Below are 13,020 nucleotides of genomic sequence, written 5' to 3'. Positions count from 1 at the left end.
TGATTGCCCACAGTAAAAAGTTTTCGATTTGATTAATTAAAAGTAGATTTAAAAGTGTATACACTGTATTAAACAACTTGTACCTATCGTAGAGCAGACAACTGTAATGTTTAAAGGCTTATGATTGATCGAAGCCAGACAGAAACATGGCTTTTAAAGTTTCTTCTTTCTTGTGACAGGTACGTTCATGTAAATAATTACATATATATTTACTGATTTTACAAGATGCCAATAATTTAAAATGTATATTTTTATATCCTAATGTACAATTCGTCAACCATTAATTCTCTCAGCTCTGCCATTCGCACGAGGACCCGTAAATCCAACGCCATTCAGAGTAGGTCGCCTCTACGGGTTAACTTCTATCGAGATAAGCCGTCACATTCGAGATATTTAAATCGATTTCACCCAATTTTCCGGGAGCAGTGAATTTATCCTGTGTCGTGGCTTGGGACCGGGCGCCATTGTTGTAATGTAATGAAGTACGCTCGGGTTTACAGGCTCGTTACACTGCTTCCGTCATCAGTTCGGAAATGAAGTACTTCTGCTGCATCGTTACGCTTCCGTCATCGGGTTCGCTTCGGGAATTCATCGGTGAATTGCCGGGATGAGTGGTGTTCGGAATGCGGGATGCGTTCTTGTTATTTTGATGAATGTTGCTAATTTGATGGTTAGCGCGGGCCCTGATTGGGATGCTGAGTTTCGTAATCGTTCATACAAACTTTACAGCAGATTTTTTTTTATAATTTTTCTAACTTGCGCACATTATAATCAAATTTATTACAAAGGAATCCATAATCTATTAATTCATATATCCTATCATTAATTTTATCAATAGTTAACGATCCAGTTTAGATCCTTACTCATGGATAATACACTTGAAACGTATCAAACTAGATTTGATAGTAATAAAAATAAGTATAAGGAAGTAAGGTTAAATTGAAAGCTATTTTTCTTTGTGAATAATTTATCAAAATACGTGCATATAAATAACTTACCCCTTTAGTAAACTGCAGGCGTTATGCAATTAACAGAAGCAATTAAATAGTGTCGCACCCGACCCTTAGGTATTCTTTCATTAAAGGAATTTTGCTTATTCCAAGCGGTGTTGTTCCCATTTAAAACATTCCCTACAATGTTTACATAGATCAGATACGTCCAACAAAAGCTTTGTAATTAAGAGAGATATTGAAGCGGCAGCTTGGCTTTATGTAAAGGAAATGAATTTACTCGATTTAGGGCGCTTTAAGTCACGGAAAATTAAGATTTTATAAAATTGGGTAGATTTAGAACCACTTTAGTTAGCCAAGGCTAAAGTTGCTTGTGAATTAAGCTTTTATTAATATACCCAGTTTCAGATTCCTTAGTTATGTATAATCAAAAACGTCGATATAGGTCTCCATTAGATTGTAAATGTAAGCATTTGTTTTCGTTATTGAAAACTTTTTTACCTTATTGCAGTGTCTCCATTATTTGCTCGTACGCGAGGGATGCTCTTAATAAATATGTACAAGTACATAAATAATAATGTAATAAATTTATCTCTCATCGATTACCATATCTCGATTCTTTAAATTTTATTGAATCTATTCAAAGCCGATATGGTACATATAAATACTTGCTTCGTTCTAAATATTCGTATAAATGTACGTTGAAATGAAACCCATTTCCTACACCGAATACCTAGCGAAGGTCCGCCAGATTGGATCCGCAGCCTGAACACGCAAAGCAATATTTCCACCGAGTCAGTATAAATTCCCGAATTCCAACCCCAATTTAGGAGTGCATTATTTTCGCTTTCACAGACATCCGATACAATTAAAATCTTCTTTAATTAAGGGACGAACATGAATCATTCGCACGTGGCGCACCGAGTTTTCCACTTGTATACACCCGCCTTAACGCTGAAGAGTATATTCGATTAATTTTACAATACAAAAACAACTCTAATACCTTCAAATCAGGGATCATTTTCGTTTTGCTGCAACACGTTGTTAAGGCGCAGTTCCCCATACTTTTCGAGTATCTCTTTTCACTTTATTGCAGTGTCTCCGTTATTTACTCGTACGTGAGGGATGCTCGTAATAAATAGGTGCGCACAAACATATTTGACACTTACAAACACCTCCCAAATTGGTTTCCTCCGTGTCCTATCCGTTATTATATGCTTTATTTACTTATTGCTTCCGGGTGGTGGCGATTGGCAGCAATATTAGGAGAGTATAAATCAAATAACTTTGTGTTACTATAATTAAGTATTAAAGGTTCATTCATTTGGTCTTAAAATACTCTGGTGTTAAATTGTGAATTGCAACCTACTTAACTAATCAGTTATTAAAAAATGTGTCATTTAAAATGCTTTATTAGTCGTTGGCGTGTGTAATTCCCAATGAAAAATACCTTAGCGAGTTAAAATTAGAGCACGAAAAGTTCTGTTCGCATTACTCAGCGGAACAAACGGTACGGCAGGAAATATTCAGGCCGGCCGAAAAATCACGCGACGAACGGGACGGCGTAGAAAATATTCGCGTCGGTCGAAAAAAGTAGATCATCGACAAACGAGGTGCGAGTGGCAATTTCGCCCATCCGGGGTTCCGCCGGGAGTTATAATTCAAGTGACAAATATCGAATGCCGTATTTCATATTTGTGCTATCTCGGCGTTCGCGTCGCCATCTGTGCTCGCTCGCCATTGGTTTTCCATCAGGCCGCGTGATCTATTTTTGTTGGTAATAAAACAATGTTTTTCCTCCGGGAAATGTTTTATAAGTATTTGAGGGTTGGTACGTGACGTGTTATTTTTAGGGCGCCGGATGCGGTGGGGCGTTTTGGTAAATCTGTAAAAAATGTCCCCCTTAACTACATTAATGTGAGTGTTGCCCACTCACGTGTTTCCCGGCAAGGAGGGTTTATGTTTCGATGAGTTACGAAGTCTTGTATAATTTTCATTACCTTGTAACTGCTCGTACCTTAGTTGGTTATTATTTTACGCAATGGGATTTAATCACGCTGCCATATATGTGAGTAAACTATCAATATGTAAACCCAATACAAACTTCATTGCTTAAATCTGTCGTGGACATACCTAATTAATCGGGGGAATGTATCGAAAATAGTGCATTATCGAGATCGAAAATTTCACGTGTTCATAATAATTTTAAACTCGTAAAGCCCGGACAATAATTCACCGGGAGCATTTGCGGAAAATGCATTTTATTGTTAAAACGTGAACTTTATTTACCGTCGACAGCCACGGTGGGGGTGGGGGAGGGGGTGATTTGCAGTGCTGGCACATCGAACCACCCTTTGGCACGGATTATTTATACTAAAGATAATTTATCCGGTTCATTATTGGAAATTGCAACATTTGCGAATTTCGCGGACTATCATTTGCAGTTCATTAAAAATAACGGACAACCGCAATATATCCTGGTCTACTCGTAATGTGTGTGCCACATTTGAATTGCGATGTAACATATACTGATTCAAATTTTAACATATACAATTAAACTTAAAAAATGCCTGTATACAGCTTCCTCTATAAATACTTAAAACAAAGGTAACTTTAGGTTTATAACGAGTATTAAACGACAAACAAACTGTTATTAAATAAAACTATATCATACATACTATATTACGACCAGTCTTACCCATAATGCTGCTCTAAAGATTCATCTTCTAAATAAGCCCTTAACCTCAGAACTTAATAAAGCTCAACAAAGACTAGTTAAATATCCCATTAATCTATCCATCACTACTATACTTACTATCGTATTAAGCTCATGATTGAGCTAAGTTTTACGGCTACTAAGAAGCTAGGTAACTATAAATATTTGTTAGAAACAAATCAGATTATACGACCAATTTAAAACAAGCACTTAGTAGTTAATAACTTGGCGAAATTTACAGACATTTCTTTATCGCGGCGTTAGAGCCCTGCCCACGATAGCCATCGGCATCGGTAGGCCGTTCGCACCCGGTACGGATAGGTTAGGTACCGGTTAAACATACAAACCTACTTTTTCATCACACTTGCTCGAAAAAGATCTTATTTCATGCAGGTGTGCTGAAGGACGAAGGCCTATTTTGTTCCCGCGGGAGCTATGGATTTTGAAAAAAAAAGCTATAACTCACTAGGGAGTTATAGCTTTTTTTTTAAATTATGTCACTTATTCATACAAACCAAGTAGCATAAATGAGTTTTACTTTTGAAATACTGACGTTTATAATTGAAATTTTTTTTATTATGTTTAAAATTATTTAATTTGATTAATTTAACAGCCGTTTAAATATTTTTACATAATTTTCAATCGTGGCTGAATAACGAATAGGTCTGTGCCGTCGATACCTCACCTGCCAAGAAATTACAAAATGGCGGAGGAATGTTTGATATGTCACCGTATTTAAGAATTATTTCGCTTAAAATTTAGTTGTTTTTTCGCAAGTGTGATGAAAAACATTGTGTGTAACTCCGGGGGTAAGAATATTGCAAACTCGGGTCTTTAATTCCCTCCAGCCTGCGACTGTCGGGAATTACCACCCTCGTATTCGTATCCAAAATTTCACTTACACCCCTCGTTGCACAATGTACTATAGTGAATGGGGTGCTTGTAGCTTGCATCTTTCTGCATCATTATTGCAAGAGTTCTATTGAGTGTCGAGGGTTTTGAGTTGAAAAGGTGTGTTGTAAGAATGCAACAGGGTATATTAATGGCAAGCAGAAAATATGATTATTATATTTATTATATCATCAGCTTACCTAATAGTATTGCGGGCCTGTATCTGAAGCCTGACATGAGCCAGCACGGCAGCTTTTAATTACCTACTCTACAAACTTTCGTGAGCACTTTTCAGGAAAGCATGGTGCGTGCAAGTGATGCGTGACCGGTTTTTATTAATGTAATAGTGTACGGTAGAGTTCAAACATTTTTTTGCCGCTGACATCACACAAATCTGTAGCGCATATTCGTGCGGTGTGCGAACAATTAGCGCGATTTCCCTACTTTACAGCACTTTGCACCGCCATATCTGTTCTGCACCTAACACCTAGCGCGCGTCAAGCGATACCCATCGAGGCGGACAGCCACCAACGATCTTGACGCCTCCACACCATTACACGATATTTAATTGACTGCTATTTGAGTTCCACTTCGTACATCCGCGCGAATACCCTACACTACAGCGTTACAATCGCGCGTTTCGCACCGCCACGTGTGTCCTCCGCCTAACACCTAGCATGCGTCAAGCGATACCCATCGAGGCGGGCCGCTACCAACGATCTCGACGCCTCGACACCATTACACGCTATTTAATTGACTGCTATTTGAGTTCCACTTCGTACATCCGCGCAAATACCCTACACTACAGCGTTACAATCGCGCGTTTCGCACCGCCACGTGTGTCCTACGCCTAACACCTAGCATGCGTCAAGCGATACCCATCGAGGCGGGCCGCTACCAACGATCTCGACGCCTCGACACCATTACACGCTATTTAATTGCGCATGCGATTTATAACTAATTCCTGTTTGAGCTTCAATTCACAATTGTAACAAAAAATGTTCAGCATTTGTTCAACTTCAACTTCAACATTTATTCAGCAAATAGGCCACAAGGGCACGTCTACACGTCAACATGGATTTACATACAAACAAAAACAAGCACATCAACAATTAAGAATAAAATACAATTACAAAAAATAACTAAAATATCTAAAATTATCTAGAGGTGTAAATATCTCTAAATGTCAGAACTAAATGACTTATCAAATTCAGCGGTGGCATTATGGTTCCATTTTTATCACTTGTCAGTATGTCCGTCACTTTCGCGCTTACATACTTGTTAGAACGTGACAGGCATGGTGACAAATGATAAAGAGCCGACCATCTTAGCCCTGCAGTATTAATTACCTACCCTACTATTATTAATACAGTTCCCCCGGCTGGAATCTTTTGGATGGAATCCTATCTATTTACTATTAAATTTGAAAAAAAAACCTATTTATTTTTAACTAAACCACGACTGTTACATAGTTATTTATTTTCGAAAGCATTGTTCCCTGATACTGTATAGTTAAAATTGACATCAGCATCAAATTTAAATTGTCGTGAGTCACATTTATTTTATAGTTTTTTATTAATTTAAATATGAAACAAACGGTCATACAAAAACTATTGTTACAGTTTCTTCTCTTAATCTAGACCTATAGTTTCCATTTTAGTTAAACATATACTTATATACGAGCACGAAACGTTTAGGTTGAGTTAAACCGTTAAATTAGCTCAATATATATGACTCATATATATTGAGCTAATTTAACGGTTTAACTCACGTATTTTTTTTTTACTCGCGCGACATGCTTCGTAGAGCCTATGTCTTAATTTTCAAATACTGAGCAGCGGTCACGATAGCCGAATACTTGAGTTAAACCGTAAAATTATTTTAATCTTCTAGCTCCTTGAGTTTTTCGAACATCAGGTGCAATTTTCAAGCATTTTATACGCCATGGACAGCACACTCCATTTTGCGCGGTCCAACACGCTTTTTTACCGATTAGTTATACGTCTGTATGAAAAGGTATGAAACAGACACCTATATCACACACATCGAACAGTATCGCGAGTAGGTATCGATTTCACTGAAAAAAAAACCTGGTACTGGTAACCAGAATCTGGTTAGCTGTACTATATTGTCTTGTTGTATATGTGACGACAGGACACTTTGTAAACATAACCAGACCATTCTGGTTAAATTAAATTTGTTAACTCTATGAAGCGTATAGTAATTCATAAAGTGCAGAAATGTAATGTATACCCATGCACCCTAGTAGTGGGTATGAGACTTTTAGTAAACCCAATTAGCCGGTCTGTTAATGGTTACTAAATAATTCAGTAACATATACGTTCCTATCCTGTTGTTATAACAAGGTATTTGGTATGTGTAACTGAACGATTTCTGCGGTGTACTGGTTTTATATTGTTCACGTTACCAGAACGCACTGTGCTAATGGGGCTTCTAAACGGGCCATATGTTCACTGCAATATGTGGCCAGCAACTATTGGTGCCCTCTTACTCACATGTTAGAAAGGGACACTAACAGTTGCCGGCCACATATTGCAGTCAAAATATGGCCCGTTTAAAAGTCCCTTCAGCACAGTGGGTTCTGGTTACGTGAACAATATAATTACCAGTACACCGCATAAATCGTAGACAATTTAAAAGTAAAATAATACGAGAAATAAAATCAAACGCTTTATTATTGGTTTTCTAAATATTTAAAGTATATCAAGAACAGTATGAATTAAAGGGTCTAGCAGGCTAGGTTAACAAGACTGCCCCCACGAGGGATTTGGTTATACTTTTAGGTAGAGTAGTGGCTGCACCTGAGAACAAAAAAATAATTAATTTAAAACATAGTTTTTGTATTTGACTTAGTAAATACGTATATATGCGTTAACCCTAATGTGCAACTGCTACGGTTTTGCGGATTCAATTGCGAGGTATGTTTATAAGTATGTATTATTCACATGATTTTAAGCTTTGAAATTAGAAGAGTAAGTTAGTAATTACACGTTCATAAAACATACATAGGTTATACGAGATATAGTCGCAAACAAGTTTTATTGGTAGAAATGCACGTGAATTTTAATTTTTTTGAGTTAAGGACACCGCCGGTTCAATACATTCATATAATGGGCTCGAAATTGGCCCCAAATAAGTAAATATGTTCTATAGAGGTCACTTTTTTCAGATAAGTACTTGTTGTTTGTTTGATTATTAAACAACCTATTAGTTAGAAAAGGCAAAAGAACTGCTCAAGCTACTTGTTTTATGAATACATGAGTTATAATATCACTCTCGTCGATAAATTTTACTTACTTTCGAAAATTTCCGTATTTTGCTCCAGGTTCCACGTTATTAGATGGTTTCTTAGGTCTTCGTCCATGTTCACAAAACAGACAAGTTTTTAAGCACACTTATACTATACACTTGTACTAGTTTACAATTAAATTATGGACAGGATCTAAGTAAATAAAAACACCGACCGTCGCAACGAAAGACGCTGGGGCAATGGCTGTTCCATGACTTGTGGCACAACTGTTTGATTCGTTCAGAATACAATGCATTATAGTAGCCATAACATAATAACTTGTAACGTGTACACTCGTATCTTTATTTTTACATATCAATAGTTAGTGTTACGATGCATATATTAAACGAGACAAAAGTTTAATATTTACAACACTTGCATCTTTACATATACAACGAAATTGTAAGCAGTACTAAATTGCATTTAACTAGAATTAAACAGTGATGTTTAAAAAACAAGTTTTACACGATACAACATTTTTTGTTATTACTACCGGATTTTAGTAGGTATAACTATATTTTTAACTACTATACGTTCTGGTAGTATTGTAGAAAAATATTTTTTTCGGTGTTTGTATCCGCCGCTGTCTATGTGTCTACGTGCTGTACGTGTCTCTGATTTACTGCTGCATTTGAGATGCTTCCAATTGGTTATCTTATATTTACTACCGTTGCAATACAAATTCCATAGATTATAAATATACTGACGCTTTTAGAAGAAACAGAGTTTTGGTAAGTGAGTTGGTAGCTTGGTACCTACCTATTTCAAAACTCGAAAATATTTAACAAGAAAATATGGCGGAGTCTGTAAAACTAACCTTACTTATGTTAAGGACACCGAACTTATCTACAATATTTTACAAATATAAATACTCTTTGTTTATTCTCGTGGAAAACAAAGAAACAAAACATAAATGAAGACATCTTAATTACGTTTTCTATGACCGCCCAGGGATAAACTCCAGCCGAAGCCCGCTACCTACTTCATTGTAAATTAGCCGGCAATGCCAACTAAAAAACGCAAATAGAACCTTTTACCATTCAACCGATCCGCACCGGTTCGTTTTTCACGCTGAAAAGCCAATTTGGAATGAATCAGAGCATCTGCGCTAATTTACTCGTTTTATATAGAACCGTGTTGCAAAGGAATAAAGAACAGAGATTGTTGACTACGAATGGACACTACTCGTATGGCCAGCTAATGCGTTGGTCGCACCGTAAATATTGCCGAGCGCCGAATACCGAAATATCGAAAGCCGAATATCGACAATATCGACATTAGTTGGATACGGCTAATACGCGCGGGTCGTCGGGTAAATTATCGCGCGTACATTTAGCCGCTGGATGTTTAATCTGCCGCGTTCGCTTCAGGCGATGTTTCCAATCTATGGATTATAACTATTCGACGTGTTATGTTATATTTGATTACCCTATTGGGTATATGCTTGTGTTATGTTTAAATTAACACGGACTAACGATAGATATTGATGGCACACAGTTTACCAAAATTCATCATGCGTCCCTTATTGTTATTTACAATTTTTATGTCAAGTTTAAATAAATAAGTATACATGTATTCTTCTATTTGTTCCAGGTATGCATTTAAGTATGGACCGACCAATTTTTTCAATCATAAACGTAAGTCACATAGATGTTATCAAAGCCCTTTTATGCAATAACGGGGGCAATGAATCAAACTAGATATCTAAGTAAAACGCAATTTGAAGTATGGCCGCCTCTTAAGACGCCCCCCGAAAGCTTAGGAGGGTTGGGGCTCTTATCGGCGAGCTGCAGGCTCTCCCACTTACCTGAGATCTTTAATATTAAATATACTACAGTTAGTGCCCTCTTAAATGTAGCGATGCTTTATTGCGTTCGAGTTAATTAAAGTTTAATTTTTATGAATTGGTTTTAACTTTTACCTTGTGTTTGATGAACTCTGCTTTTAGAACTTTCATTGTCAGTGCTAGTGGGCTATGTCTTCCAATTTACATAAAAAACTGCATCTGAAATGAAAAAAAAGTAGCATTTTGTTACTGTTTAAAATTCTAAATATTCTTGAATTCTTATAAAATCTGACCGATTTCAGACCTTTTCAAAATGGTTTCATACCATATAACATTTGCACGCAACCTCTGATTTTGAATTTGCAATTCTTTATTTAAACTCTAAGCTCCTTATAAAATGTAAAGGCGGGTACCCGGGGTACACGCAACGTCCGTGTACCCCCACATCCGCATGCCAGCATGCAACGGCTCACCACGGGGAATGAAGACGTTAAATAATTTAATCGGATGCCCCGATGGTTTATGCACGCATGCCTTAAGCCGGGTAACTTGTTCTACTAACTAACTTCAAACTCTTTGTCAAGTTCTGTTGCTAAAATGAACGAGAAATTAACCCGAAGCTTTTCAACTGAGTATTCTTCATTGCGCATCACAAAGTGCTTTTCCTGGCAAAAACTAGTGATTGACAAAATAAGTAGTCTTGAATTTACTGTGATGAAACTTCTTGATACGTTGCAGCACTTTATACGCTCTTTTCTTGACCGAGCGTCAGCGAAGGTCTCCGTTTCTCCGTGAAAATTTGTGAGCAGTATTTGTATTTTTTTTTATATAGCGAAGCCATATATTTATTGAATTAAAACTAGTTTAAAGCTATGCTCGCGAAATCTACAGCTCACAGATACCTACCACTATACCTACTAGTTAATGAATCTATGACTGTCAGACTCATCGATAACAGATTTGTCGATGGTTCATTTTGTCAAGCACTCTTATTTGCCTCGAAAAAGTCTGTTAGATGACCACGCATTTAAAGTTAAAACAAGGTTCTTAAATATGTGTCGCTACAAAGCAAATCTGATCGCTGAGCAAGATGCTTTTACAATTCTATGTAAATATAGGTAGGTATGTAATGATTATAAAATGTTTCAAGATATTTATACAAGTGGGCAATTTCTTAGGAATCCAGATAAATGCCTACTGTCTGATCTCATTCCTTATCTATGGTAGAGTAATACATGGAAAAAACTTTATTTACACACGTTTGACCGTCAACGAAAGGAAATATATCAGATACATAATCGAGTCCAAATTAAGTATCTCTGCTATCAAAAAATTAAAGAAACAGAATGCGAAATTATTGATCTTGACTATAAACTATATTGTAGTTCAAATATTACATACTTCTGCAGAAACCTGATATACCTTCCGTCAAAGCTACCATTGCTGGTGGTAAGTTCCGTGAAGTCAAAATGTAAATATAATACTTGTCACAGGACGTGCCTTTTGACCCTGCCAGGTCCGTAAGTTATAATAATGAACTGTAAGTTTACAATGGGCTATGTACCGCGTTTCGCAACGTAGGGTCGCCATAAACAAAGCAGTGCGGTGACGTGGGCGCTGTGACGTACGGCCGCCATGCTGTATTCTAATGACTCGGTGTTTTATAATTTGAATGTTATATTTAATTTTTTATTTATCTTATTGCAATGCGGTAACACACTAATGTCTTTCCCACCATTATTTTAATTCGGATCGATCGATAAAAAATATATAGATACAAGCCATGGTTAAATTTGATTTCATATGGAGACGTTAGGAGACATGAGGTGACTTCAGGCGTTTCATAAACATACTAATTAATGTTATTGCCCAATTACAAAAATATAAAAATGGCTGACTTGCTTAAGTTATACAAAAATTTGATTACATAATGCTTTTAAATTATTTGATTTATAGCTAAGCGCACGTTGTACTAAGTGTCTAAAGTGATCAGTTTTAACTACCAGTCATGTAGTTACTCCTCCAATATGCAATAAATATACCACATTAATTCGCCAAGACAATAACTACCATCCATTAGTCAAATTAGGCAAGTTTTACCCTAAGTTGGTATTTATCATGTCACATGTTAGGGCCATGGGTAAGTCTTGCGGTATACAACTGTCTAAGAGTACGCATTCATATTAATTTGGATGATGTGTCACGTGGTAATCTTAATACAATGTTATGCAGAGCTAGAGGTAATTAACTGAAAGGGAGCCAATGTCTTTAATTCAATGATTTGATTAAGTACAAATTTAGTAAATTGATAATTTAATGTAGGATATTAATTTGAAGGTACCTGTATATTCTATATGTTTGTGTAGTTTGCATTATAAGTGAATAATTTAAAATAACTATCTGTCACATTTTGTTTGATTTCTAAAATGTTGAATTGTTATTTTTGTGTGATGTTTAATTCCATGATGATGTATTTCTGTGATGATTAGGTACGTGATTATTATCTAGAAAAACAAATTACCTAGGTACTTCAGTCGTTTAAATCGTACCTAAACTAAAACGTGTCAATTATCGAGCAGAGTAATGTTAGGTTCTGTGAAGATATATATTGGTACTCATCCTTACGTACGTTACTGTTCCATTTTTATTATGATCTAAAAGGAAGCTGAAGATAAGTTTTTTAACATTATGAAAAATAATAGTACTAAAATAATATGTTAGTCCTATATATACATGGAAACATAATAAACATGATGGGTGTAATCGATAGTTACATATACAAACACAGGGAGCTAACACGTGACCGCGACAGATGTATGGCTCTCCGATGTATTGCTAATGAAGTTTTACCGCATAGACACGGACTGATATTGATTGCGCTGCGCTATTGTAATCTGTGGGTATCAGTTTCGGAGGACCCAATAGCGTGCGTACACTAACACATAGGTACCTACGATCAGTTTTTTTTTGTAATGACGATATTATGGGGCTAATTGACGTTTTGTGGATCAAACTAAGGTTTTGTAATTAATTTTAAGTTTAATTTAGAGTTATTTAATATTGCATAAGTAGGTATATAAAATATCCCCTATCTATAATGTTTCATATAGAAACACGTGCGTTTAAAAATAAACATACGAATAGATATTTTAAAACACGAGACCGCTTCCTTTGAACATCAAAGGGATGGAAATAACTGTCCTCACTCCACTAGACAACTCAATTCGCAACGTTAACAAGTGCCATTAAATTTTTTAACACATTTATTATACATCAATAAACAAAACCTTCGTATTGTACGCCCGCGGGGGAGTGAGGGAGCAACCGACCACCCTACAAAATTATGTACGACGAACTGGGACTAATA

The 13,020-nt window shown here is 36.3% G+C and overlaps 1 protein-coding gene and 2 long non-coding RNA genes across 6 annotated transcripts in view; 1 reads left to right on the top strand and 2 right to left on the bottom strand.

Moving 5' to 3' along the window:
- LOC133515978 (homeotic protein ultrabithorax) overlaps nt 1-13,020 on the top strand; it is a 172,591-nt gene that overhangs the window by 45,695 nt on the left and 113,876 nt on the right. The window lies entirely within an intron of this gene.
- Nucleotides 1-13,020, bottom strand: part of LOC133515979 (uncharacterized) — a 54,869-nt gene that overhangs the window by 22,786 nt on the left and 19,063 nt on the right. For all 4 annotated transcript variants that reach the window (XR_009799151.1, XR_009799153.1, XR_009799152.1 and 1 more), the window contains one exon: nt 9,789-9,872. This is a non-coding gene — a long non-coding RNA (uncharacterized LOC133515979). The remainder of the gene's footprint in view (nt 1-9,788; nt 9,873-13,020) is intronic.
- Nucleotides 7,236-8,437, bottom strand: LOC133516693 (uncharacterized). Its single transcript, XR_009799255.1, has 2 exons — nt 7,876-8,437; nt 7,236-7,379 (listed from the first exon to the last, which is right to left on the bottom strand). It is a non-coding gene; the product is annotated as an uncharacterized LOC133516693 (long non-coding RNA).

This window comes from Cydia pomonella, chromosome 3, assembly GCF_033807575.1.
Source record: "Cydia pomonella isolate Wapato2018A chromosome 3, ilCydPomo1, whole genome shotgun sequence".
Classification (NCBI taxonomy): domain Eukaryota; kingdom Metazoa; phylum Arthropoda; class Insecta; order Lepidoptera; family Tortricidae; genus Cydia; species Cydia pomonella.
Note: the sequence above shows the minus strand (reverse complement) of the source record. Positions and strands in the feature narration are given on the sequence as shown.